The sequence below is a fragment of the Raphanus sativus genome, chromosome 6, assembly GCF_000801105.2.
Source record: "Raphanus sativus cultivar WK10039 chromosome 6, ASM80110v3, whole genome shotgun sequence".
Classification (NCBI taxonomy): domain Eukaryota; kingdom Viridiplantae; phylum Streptophyta; class Magnoliopsida; order Brassicales; family Brassicaceae; genus Raphanus; species Raphanus sativus.
Genome location: NC_079516.1, coordinates 31,851,366 through 31,864,024, shown reverse-complemented (window position 1 = coordinate 31,864,024; position 12,659 = coordinate 31,851,366). Strand labels below are relative to the sequence as shown.

General features: G+C 40.8%; 1 non-coding gene across 1 annotated transcript; it reads left to right on the top strand.

Annotated features, from left to right (window-relative positions):
- The first annotated feature begins 11,646 nt into the window (after positions 1-11,646).
- LOC130497217 (small nucleolar RNA R71) lies at positions 11,647-11,753 on the top strand. The gene has a single exon (XR_008936227.1). It is a non-coding gene; the product is annotated as a small nucleolar RNA R71 (small nucleolar RNA).
- The last annotated feature ends 906 nt before the right edge of the window (positions 11,754-12,659 follow it).

The window sequence follows — 12,659 nt, the reverse complement described above, 5'->3', positions numbered from 1 at the left end:
ACGAGAGATGTGAACTAAAAACTAGACTTTGACCTGTACGTCTGTGCATGTCTATTTTTTCTAAAATATGTTACTATTTGTTTTTCATGTCAATATTAGGGTTGGGCAAAAAATACGAATCCAAAAAACCGAACCGATCCGGTGCAAAAAAGTAGTACACAACCTGAAGCGAAATTGATTAAATATCCAAATTATTCAAATTTTTTGTATTTAGAGAACCGATACTGAATCCGATCTGAACTGGAGTATTTCGGATACCGAATGTACCCGAAATAGACTTATACTTATATATATTAATTATTTTTAGATCTAGTGTATATAAAACATCCATAATATATATGTGATAATAAGACTTTTCAAGGGTCCCTATCAAATGAAGTAGTATATGAGATATCGAACCAATCCTAGGTGATTTCAATGCAGTGAAAATACAAATCTATGTTTAATCTAAGTGCAAACAGGTTTTGAATGATGATATGAACTAGAAATATGCTAAAGTGCAATAAAGAAACAAGTTTTCAATCAATCAAGGACAATAGGACTCATGGGGCTAGACATTTGACTTCAAGTGATTAAGATCCAATCTAAGGGTGGCAAACTTTCAATCAAAAGACTTCCTTAAGTCTAGAACACTGAAATAAGCAAGCTCTATGGTCAAGAAGAATGCTCATTTGCTTTAATCAACTAGACATCAAAGGTCTTTGAGCCTAAAAGATCTAAGCAATCATTAGGGATGAGTCTATTAACTATCTAAACTCCCTTAACACAATGGTCTTTGGTAAGGCAAGTTTAGAGCAAGCTCTACTTAGTTCAGACATTTCATCAAACACCTTGTGGGTGGAAAATGTCTAGAGCTCTAGATTAAAGAAGCCAAATTTAATCTAGCATTAAGAGTAGTAGACAAGCAATGAAACAAGAGATCTAACACTAAACATCCTACATCTTCACTTAATCATCCTAATCACCCTAGCCCATGAACCCAAAAGGTAACTACTCACTAATAGATATGAATAACCCAAAACCCATGGATGATTGAAGTTTAGAGCAAGCTCTACTTGGTTCAGACATTTCATCAAACACCTTGTGGGTGGAAAATGTCTAGAGCTCTAGATTAAAGAGGTCAACTTTAATCTAGCATTAAGAGTAGTAGACAAGCAATGAAACAAGAGATCTAACACTAAACACCCTACATCTTCACTTAATCATCCTAATCACCCTAGCCCATGAACCCAAAAGGTAACTACTCACTAATAGACATGAATAACCCAAAACCCATGGATTATTGAAGGTTAATCATGCTTCGTGGTCAAGATTAATCAATAAACACAAGAGATAAAGATGAAGAGAAGCTAAATTTTTAGTCTTTCACCAAAATAGCAAATGTGTTTACAGAGAAAACAAGATAAGATACACAATTAGGTCTAAAGAATATTTATAGGAGTCTAAAAACGAGCTGGGTCAACCCAACAAACCTGGATCAACCCAATAAAAAGCATTCTTTTTTCGCCCGTAGCGACTTGGTATCCCGTTACAGGCTGGTCGCTATTAACTCTTCAACCCTTCAGGATCTGTAGCGACTTGGTAAGTCGCTACGCATGTCGTTACACTGACTCAGGTGGCCTTCTAGCGACGTGATCATGTCGCTACACAGAAGTCGCTACATACACCTAGTTATTTCTTGTGTTTTGGCTTCTCCTACCATAGCAATTTGGTAAGTCGCTACAGATGTCGTTATGATGGCTCGGGTGGTGTCTTAGCGACTTGGCGAGGTCGCTACGCTGATGTCGCTACGACACTTCAGTTGGAACACGATTTGTGCTTCAAACATTATTCTTTTGTCTCCAAAACACTTCAATTGTCTCCAAAGTCACCAATGAGGATCTCCAAAACCTGATAAGGACAAATTGATGTAATGCAACCTAAATGCACACTAAACATATGCAAATGACTAATATAATGACTAGAATGAAGATTAAAAGCATGCAAATACACAAGATATCAACTCCCCCACACTAGACATTTACTTGTCCACAAGTAAACTTTCAAGATCAAGGAGAAGAGATTTGAAAAGGGGGCTCATAACCAAAAGAAACTCTTTTTAGTCATCAACATGATATCCTTACATAATCATAACAAATAGCAAGAGCAAAAATTTTTTCCAACTCTAACTTCTCAATGCCTATCATACTCCTTTGATCTCTACACTCATCATCAAGAATCCACATAAACACCAATCAACCAACTCTCACATTCATTAAGCACAATCAAAAGTGAATTCTTGCAAATGGTAAAATGGTCCAAATCATTTGGTTTGATAAGAAAAGACTTTAGTGCAAAGTGAAACAAGAGGCTTAAAATTATCTTTCAAGGTGGCTTGCTCTCAAAAACAAAGTAGCGTCACTTGACATTACACTTAATATATCTAAGAAAAGGATCAACTCATGCATACAGTGCTCAATCTCCATTGTCCTAGCCTTTTCCCAAACATAAATGTTCTACACTTATTCTCCAATGTCAAATCTCACTCTTTTCACTCACTTAAAGATATCCCAAAACACTCAAGAGAACTTTCTCACTTACAACTCTAATTTTCTTTTGAAGTCTACTAGGGATTTTTTACACTTTCATTCACTTAGCTCATTCTTTCTTTGACTAGCCCCCATCTTTTATTCTCTTTTTTTTTCTTTTTCACTTCTATATTTTTTTTTCTTTTTCTTTTTCTTTTCTTTTCTTTTTATTGGGGGCTTTAGATTCTTTTCCACAATCTTGAGCTAGACTTTCTATTTTACTTATCCCTAGTGACCTAAACTCTTTTGAGCTCTTAGAGTCTACCTTTTCTTTCACCACTTTTCATACTCCCAAGATCAAACTTTATAACACTCCCATCCCATCCTAGAAGCTAGACAACATGAGTCTTAAAGCTAGCAAATAATGGAGACCAAGCATTGTCGATCCCAATACTCTCAACATTATACACATGTAAATCTTTCCAAAAAGACCTCACTCAACAATCAATGATGGCTTGAAAGGAGGGAAGGGTTTTAAGGGATGGACTACCACTTGAGTTTGTCAAAAAGATTGGCAAAATAGGAGAGACAACTCAAGTGTGTATAGCCATGATTTAGTACACAAAAGACCATAAGCAAGAAGCATTAAGTTCATTCAGTTCAAATAAGCTTGGAGTTGGCTTCAATGATGAGAAGTTTCAACAATCAATGAGTTTAAAGAGGAGTTTTCAAGGCTCGAAGTCTACAAGTTTTTCAAAGGATGCTCAAGCTACTTACTATGATTACAAAAGGTATCACATTGAGTACTAAGCATGAGCTCTTTGCAAGGTTGATTCAATCCTAGCCCCTTATGCATGAATGAATGCATCCTATATGCATGCTTAAAGACTCCTAATTTTTTTTTTTTGATTTTCTATGCAAGTAGATGAATGCTCTAGACTCGATCTTAAAGATGCAAATGTAACTACATGCTTCTTTTTGAGTTTTTTCAAAATTTTCAGATTTTTTTGGCTTTTTCTAATGCATAAAAGTATCTACAATGCATGACTTTGTAATGAAACACACAAATGATCAGCAACTTGGTACCTCCCCCCACACTTAAATCACACAGTCTCTATGTGATCAAGAGAGGAAGAGATACCGAAAATAAAACAAATGAAAGAAAGGGAAATAAATATGTACAAAGGTAAAGTAGTGGAGATACCTCATGATGAATCTGAGGCAGTAGCCTCGTCGTCTTCTTCTGCCTCGCCTTCTTCTTCATGGCCTTCAGCTTCTTGGATATCTTCATCAACCTCAGCCTCTTCCTCATTCTTTTGGCTTCTCACCTCATCACATTCATCTTCTTCCTCTGAAATGTCTAATGAGGGAGATTCATTCTCAGAGTCTCCACGAACAGGAGATGGGTTACGCCTCTTGCGGCGCTGGCGATCAACAGGGATCCGGTTGCTAGATCTTGTAGCAGAAGTCTCAACTACATCAAAGTCATTAGCACTACAGCTTCCGATGCCAGCATTCACCAAGAGATCACCAACTTTCTTCATAAACTTGGCTGAAGTTTGAGCGTTCTTCTTCACCGTCTTCTTAAGAGCTGTGTACTTGGTTTTCAGCTTGTAGTTGGTCCTGTCTTGAATTCTGTTCCACCCCTCTAATTTCCCAATGTATTCATGGGCATCACGCAAATGGCCCTGTGGGAGAGCTCTGGAAAATGGCGTAAAGTGGTAACGGTTAGGACCGTAGAGTGTGGGCATTTCTTCATCAATCTCCGGAGCATCTCGTGAACTGGATGCTGGGGCATGGAGGGAGACTGAAGTAGCATCAGTAGAAGAAGGACTGGCACTCGACTGTCTTGCCATCACTTTCCTTCTATCATGTACACGGGTAAGGGGACCATGCTGGCCAAGCTGTAGGTTGTATGGGATATCAAAAACGATGGCGGATTTTCGATTGACCATGGTTTCGCGTGGACAAGGCAGCACAAGCTCTGCATGATGACCATCCATGTGGAAAGAGAAGACGTACTTGTCCTGATACATTCCCGAAAGAAACTTGGTTTTCTTCATGTAAGGACCATCCAAATACAAAGGGGGTTGAGCGCCTTTAAGCTCATTTCCAAGAGAGACACATGCTGCTTTCATCAGTGGTGTAATCAACCCGCCTATGTTCAGTTGGGGTGTCTTATCGTGAGTAATCCAAGCCCAACTTTTGTAATACATCAACCTCTTGACGAAGAACCCAACTCTTGAGAAGTCTGAAAAGATATCCTCCTCTACACCATATATAGCTGCTCTTCCAAACAATGGCTCGAGTGCAAGACCAATTAGAGTCAACCCATCATCCAAGACATTGCTAGATTCTCGCTGCCCAAGGATAGTGTTGCCTAGGGTGCGATGAACATACCGAAGGACCGGATGCCGGATGCTTACGCTCTTGTTGCGCTAGGGATGTCTAGCCTCTTTTCCCGCAATGATCGGCCAAACCCTGTCACCTATACCAAAATCTGTAGGAATTCCTGAGCGGACATCGTCTGAGAAGCCCATGACATCACTGATCTCTTTGAAGCCCATCTTGTAAAGTTTCCCCCTTATCTTGAACTGGATCCGCCCATAACCAAGCTGAGCTTTCTCCTCACTAAAGAGAAACACTTCAAGTGATGAGAGAAACTGACAAGAAGCATCTTCATATAGGGGTTGAGGCTCCATGGTAATGAGTGTCTCATATCCCATGTTCTTGGACAGTTGGAGCACTCCATCATATAGCCCGGTCTCTTTCAAGAACAATGGATCAGGAAATCTAGTCGGGGCCCATGTGATTCCATCTCGGAGGTGAGCAAGCAGCTGCGGCTTCGTGGGCTTGACCTTCCTATTCTTTTGGGGACCAGACATAACCATTTTTCATTTCCTCTTAGGCTCGCTAGCTTGTTGCACTGGTAACTCTTCCTCATTCTCACTTTCAGTTGGAGCATTCAGCGCATCGTCTATGAATCTGCCAAGACTGTCATCACTTTCCTCTTGAGCTTCCACAGTCTCTTTCCCTTTCCTCTTGGGCGGATTATGATCTTGGCCTTTCCCCACTGCTCTAGTGGTTCTTGTCATTAGTACCTGAAACTAAACACTTGAAATAGCATAAGAACAAGGCTAAAATGAAGCTCACAAGATCATGAAAGCTTCAAGTGCAAATGCAAGAGATACTCTTTTATACAAAATTCTCAAACAAATGAGCTTCAAATGAAATTGCCTCTTAACAGAAATTTCAGAGCATCAACTGATAACCAACCTAAGCACAAACAAGCTGCTACCCCACGATTTCCGAATTGACAGTTTCACCAAGAACCCCAATTTTCAATTTCTCAATTCAAGCAAATCCACCATGAAATTCATCAACCCAGCCCTTAAACAAGCTAATATAAGCATAATGAACAAGGATTGAACCCGAAATCAAACATGCAACAACTTTGCAAAAGATAAACATTAGGGCTCAAACAAATCAATTCAAAAATTGACATACCCTAGCTTGTTCTAGCAAGAAACATCGAGATGAATGCACAGAGGGAGAGATTTCGAAATGATAGCAAGCGGAATCAGTTAAATCGGTGAAGAAATGAGAGAGTTATGGAGTGTGAATACTAGAGAGTTTGAGAGAAGAGAGAGGCATGAGAAGGGAAAAAGAATAGAGAGAGAGAGACGCGACAAAGGTTTAGAGGAGAAGAAGAACCGGTTTCCAAAATTGAGTCCGGTTTACTCGAATTGAACCGGTTTTCGAATTGGGTTCGGTTACCTGGTCGGCGTAGCGACGTGGGAAATCGCTACAGAACACTTAGAAAAATTTCCTTCTGCTTGAAAACCTGTAGCGACATATGAAGTCGTTACGGACGTCGCTATGATGGCTCGCTAACTACGATAGCGACTACACTTGGTCGCTACGAGGAGGTCGCTACGACCCCTTAGCCAAATTTCCAAAAGGTTTCTGTAGCGACCAAGTGATGTCGCTATGACCAAGTCGCTACAGGTGCCTTTTTCTCGTCCAACTTCATCTTCTCCACCTTTGATCAACTAGCAACCTGAAAAGACTCACTCACAAACACCAAACAATCCTAGAAAGAAAAAGGAAACATAAAAATATATACAAGGATAAACATGGGACTTTCTCCTAAGTGAACTTGTTTTAAGTCTCTAGCTTGACTTCCTTTCTTTTGAGACTAGGCATGTATAGGATCGGAGAGTGGAACCGAAATTTCTTCTCCTTCTGTGTTGCTTCCAATGTAGAGCTTAACTCTCTCTGTCCATTGACTGTGAAGTCTCTTCCATCATTGCTCCACAACACAGTTGCCCCATATGGTCTCACTTCTTTAACCTTGAAAGGACCATACCATCTAGACTTAAGCTTCCCAGGAAACAGCTTCAACCGAGAATTGTACAGCAACACTTGATCACCAGGGCTGAATTCTCTCTTCAAGATCATCTTGTCATGAAAAGCTTTAGTCTTCTCCTTGTAGATCCTTGAGTTCTCAAAAGCAACAAGTCTAATCTCATTAAGTTCATGGAGTTGAAATAGTCTCTTCTTCTTAGCTGTCTTGATGGCAAAGTTGAGCCACTTAACAGCCCACAATGCCTTGTACTCAAGCTCAACTGGTAAATGGCAAGCCTTCCCATACACAAGGTTGAATGGTGTAGTGCCTAAAGGAGTTTTGTAAGCAGTCCTATAAGCCCAAAGTGCATCATCAAGCTTGTTAGACCAATCTTTCCTTGTAGTTCCCACAATCTTCTCTAGGATAGACTTGATTTCCCTGTTGGAAATTTCCACTTGCCCACTAGTTTGAGGATGATAGGGTGTAGCCACCTTATGCTTCACACCCTTTTTCTTGAGGAGGCCTTCAAACAACTTGTTGATAAAATGTGATCCTCCATCACTTATGACCACTCTAGGGACTCCAAATCTTGGGAAGATAATGCTTTTAAACATCTTGAGAACCACCCTAGAGTCATTTGTGGGGCTTGCAATTGCTTCAACCCATTCAGACACATAATCAACAGCCACTAGGATGTACTTGTTGCCAAAAAATGATGGAAAAGGCCCCATAAAGTCTATTCCCCATACATCAAACACTTCCACCTCAAGTATTGGGGTTTGAGGCATCTCATTCCTCTTGGTGATGTTGCCTCGTCTTTGGCATGAGTCACACTTGGAGATAAAGTCTTGTGTGACCTTGAACATGTGTGGCCACCAAAATCCAGCTTGTAGAACCTTAGAAACAGTCTTGAATGTAGCAAAGTGACCTCCATATGATGATCCATGACAGTGTGTGAGGATCCCATTGATCTCTTCTTCAGCTACTACTCTTCTATAAAGTTGATCCTTACAAAGCGTGTAGAGGTAAGGTTCATCCCAATAGTATCTCTTCACATCCTTGTAGAGCTTCTTCTTGGCATATCCTTCAAGCCCCAATGGCTCCTTCCCACAAGTTAAGTAGTTCACCAAATCAGCCCACCAAGGACCTTTCTCATCAGTTGCCTTAACTTCTTCAAGCTTTTTCCCGGTTTCACAAACTGCCTCAACTGCTCTAATGGCCATGATCTGCTCCTCTAGAAGTCCTTCATCAATGGGTATACCACAATCCACTCTCATCCTAGACAAGTGATCTGCTACACCATTCTCAACCCCTGGTCTATCCTTAATATCAAGATCAAACTCTTGTAGTAGCAAAATCCATCTTAAAAGTCTTGGCTTGGCATCTTTCTTTGCCAAAAGGTGTCTCAATGCTGCATGATCAGTGTAAACAATCACCTTTGACCCGACCAAGTAACTCCTAAACTTCTCAAAAGCAAAGACAATAGCCAACAACTCTTTCTCAGTTGTAGAATACTTCACTTGGGCATCATCAAGAGTTCTACTAGCATAGTTGATCACATGTGTCTTCTTGTCTTTCTTCTGCCCCAAGACTGCTCCCACAGCATAGTCACTAGCGTCACACATGATCTCAAAAGGAAGATTCCATGGTGGTTGGACAATGGGAGCACTAACAAGTTCATTCTTCAGCTTCTTAAAGGCTTCAAGACACTCAACCTCAAAACTAAAGGTGGCTTCCTTGCACAACAGCTTGGTCAATGGTCTTGCAATCATGGAGAAGTCTTTGATGAATCTTCTGTAGAACCCGGCATGACCAAGAAAGCTTCTAATGTCTTTCACTGTCTTTGGTGGAGGCAGCCTAACCATCACTTCGATCTTAGCTTTGTCTACTTTAATCCCCTTCTCAGAAATCTTGTGCCCAAGCACAATCCCTTCTTTAACCATGAAGTGACACTTCTCCCAATTCAACACGAGGTTTGTGTCTTTACATCTCTGTAAGACCCTGCACAAATTGGACAAACAAACAAAAAACGAAGATCCGTAGACAGAGAAGTCATCCATAAACACCTCCACAATATCCTCAATAAGATCAGAGAAAATAGACATCATGCACCTTTGGAAGGTAGCTGGAGCATTACATAGCCCAAATGGCATCCTTCGATATGCAAAGGTACCATAAAGGCAAGTAAATGTTGTTTTCTCTTGATCATTGGGATGTATGGGTATTTGGAAGAACCCTGAATACCCATCAAGAAAACAATAAAAAGGATGATTTGCAAGCCTCTCAAGCATTTGATCAATGAATGGCAATGGAAAATGATATTTTCTAGAGGCTGAATTAGGCTTTCGGTAATCAATACACATCCTATGACCTGTTATGGTCCTAGTTGGTATTAATTCATCCTTTTCATTCTTAACCACAGTGATACCACCTTTCTTTGGGACTACATGCACAAGAGATACCCACTTACTATCTGAGATATGGTAGATCACACCAGCATCTAAGAGTTTAAGAATCTCTTTCTTTACAACATCTTTCAAGTTGGGATTCAACCTTCTTTGATGTTCTATAGAAGTCATAGATTCATCCTCAAGATGTATCCTATGCATGCATAAAGTAGGTGATATCCCTTTGATATCATCTAGTGAGTACCCTATTGCTTTTCTAAATCTTTTAAGTGCATTTAAAAGTTCAGATAGCTCAAGTTCAGTAAGTTCACTACTCACAATGACAGGGTAAGTTTCATTAGGGCCAAGAAAAGCGTACCTTACACCATGGGGAAGGGGTTTAAGCTGCACCTTAGGGGCTTTGAGCTCACTCCAGTCATCTTGGTGACTGTCCTCTTGTTGAGTAGCTGAAGTTGCTTGTGGTAGCTCCTCAAACTGCACCCTCTCATCAAGCTTCTTGTGTGAATCTAGCCTCCTCACAAAGTCATTAATCTCTTTGTTCTAAACCATCTGATTCTCCCTATCAACAGTTAGAGCATGTTGTAGGGAATCCTCAATTGCCAACTCCTCAAGAAGCTCATCAGCTAGAGTCTTCATCTCATCGATGTAGAATGCTTGGCCTTGAACGGTAGGCTTCTTCATGGCTTCGTTGATTTCAAAGTGCAGGATGTTTCCTTTGCCAAGATGAAGGTCTATCTTGCCATCTCTTACATTCACCATAGCTCCAGCAGTAGCAAGGAAAGGTCTTCCCAAGATCAAGGGATCCTTAGGCTCTTCATCCATCTCAAGCACCACAAAATCAGTAGGCACTTCGCAGTTCCCAATCATGATAGGAAGATCTTCTAAGATGCCTATAAGAAGCTTCACATACCTATCAGCTAGCACCAAGGAGATTCTACACTTCTTGTACTGAGTAAACCCAAGCTTCTTGGCAATAGACAAAGGCATGAGACTCACACTTGCTCCCAAATCACATAGACACCTCTCAAATGTCAAAGGTCCAATAGCACATGGCAAAGTGAAACTGCCCGGGTCTTCTAGCTTCCTTGGGACAGTCAATCTCTGAATAATAGCACTGCACTCATGAGTAAGCACCACCATTCCTTCCATCTATTTCTTCTTTTGTGCTACATCATCTTTCAAGAACTTACTGTACTGAGGAACCAACATGAAAGCATCTATAATAGGCATGGTAATCTGAACCTCACTCATTTGCTTCTCAAACAACGCCTTGTACTTCTCCAAAAGCTGTCTCTTGAATCTACCAGGAAAAAGAAGCTTTGGCTCATAGGGAGGAGGAGTGAATGAAGCTTATTTTGATGAAGTAGCAACTTCATTCTTGTTTACAACTGTCTTCTCTTCTCCCACCTTTCCTTTTCCCTTGGCGTCCACTATCTTTTCCAAGATTTCCTCATTAGTCTTCTCATCAACAATCACCACATCATCATCTACATTGATGACCACCTCCCCACTTTGTTTCTCATTATCCTTAATGAGAACTCTATAAGGCAACTCTCTACCACTTCTCAAAGTGATTGCTTTCATTGTCTCCTTTGGGTTTTGCTCAGGCTTTCCTGGAAGAGTTCCTTGTTGGCGATTGGAGTTAGAACTCATAGAGGCAAACTGATTCTCCAAAGCTTTGAACTTGTTGTTGAGCTCATTGTAGCTCCCATAAATTTTGTTGTGAAGGTTCTTTAACTCATAACCAACATGCTTCTCACTTCTAGTCTGAGATTCCAAGATCTGTTTCAGTAGAGCATTTGTGATGTTGTCTTGAGGATTAGAAGTAGAAGGACTAGCTTGTTGTTGAGAAGGTTGGTTCCCTTTGTTGGAGAAACCAGGAGGAGGGTTTTGCTGAGGTTGATGGCTTCCTTGCTGGTTGTTCCTAGGTTGGTAACCACCTTGTTGGTTGTTGGAATAAGGTCTTTGCTGGTAGTTGTTGTACTGAAAGTTGGGCTCCTTCTTGTACCAAGTACCATTGTTGTTGATGAAACATAACTCCTCTTGACCTTCTAACCCATCCACTTCATTAACCACATGAGGTGCTTCTTGATGTGGATGACTAACAAAGTTCATTTGTTCCTGTTTAGCCTTGTCTGATATGAGAATATCCATCTTCTCTTGAAGAGACTTCATGTCCTTTCGTAGCTGCGGATCATCACCTCTGTTGGCTCAATCATGCTCTCCACTGTAGACTGAGTCACTCTTCACCATGTTGTCAACCAGCGCCTCTGCCTCCTCTTCAAATCGACCTAGGAAGAATCCAATACTTGCGGTGTCCAATCTTGCTCTGAACTCAGGTAGAGCTCCTCTATAGAATGTGCTCAGCAAGCTTTCCTTAGTGAAACCATGGTGGGGGCACTTAGCCTGGTAGTCATTGAATCTCTCCCATGCTTCACTAAAGCTCTCAAGGTTCTTCTGCTGGAAGGAGAAAATTGCATTCCTTAACTTAGCTGTCCGGGAGGTGGAGAAGAACTTCTCTAAGAAAGCTCTCTTGCAGTCATCCCAAGTGTTGTTGGAGTCACTTAGAAGAGTCCTCTCCCATTGGTGTGCTTTATCTCCTAAGGAGAAGGGAAACAACTTGAGCTTAAAGATATCTTCAAAAACACCATTGATCTTGGACAAGCTACAATACTGATAAAACTTGTACAAGTGATCATATGGATCTTCAGCAGCAAGGCCATGATACTTGTTGTTCTCTATGGTGTTGAGCAAGCCTGACTTGATCTCAAAGTTGTTGTTCTCCACAGCTGGTGCTCTGATTCCCAACCTATGACCATGAATGTGAGGGCGATCATAGGTTCCAATGGCGCGAGCTTGGCGCTGTGGGTGTTGTGGTCGAAGGTTGGCAGCTCCTTGACCATTTCCCTCTTGGGCAGCTTCCAAAGGGATCTCTCATCTTAATTATGGTTCTGATGGTGAGCCATATCAAAACTCAATCTGTTGAAATGAGCCTGTTGCTCATCTTCTCTCCTTCTTCTTGTATTCTCTCTTTCCAAAGCCTGGAAGTCTGGTACTAGAGGAGTGAGGTTTGTAGTCCCTCTACTTCTCAAGTTCGTACACCTGAAATGCAAAAAGAGGAAGAAGCAGAGCCAATATCACAATAACAATAAAAATGACTTAGTCTCAAGCAAATGACTAAATTCCAATGTCAAAATCACAATAGAACTTGGCAACGGCGCCAATTTGATAATAGGACTTTTCAAGGGTCCCTATCAAATGAAGTAGTATATGAGATGTCGAACCAATCCTAGGTGATTTCAATGCACTGAGAATACAAATCTATGCTTAATCTAAGTGCAAATAGGTTTTGAATGATGATATGAACTAGAACTATGCTAAAGTGCAATAAAGAAA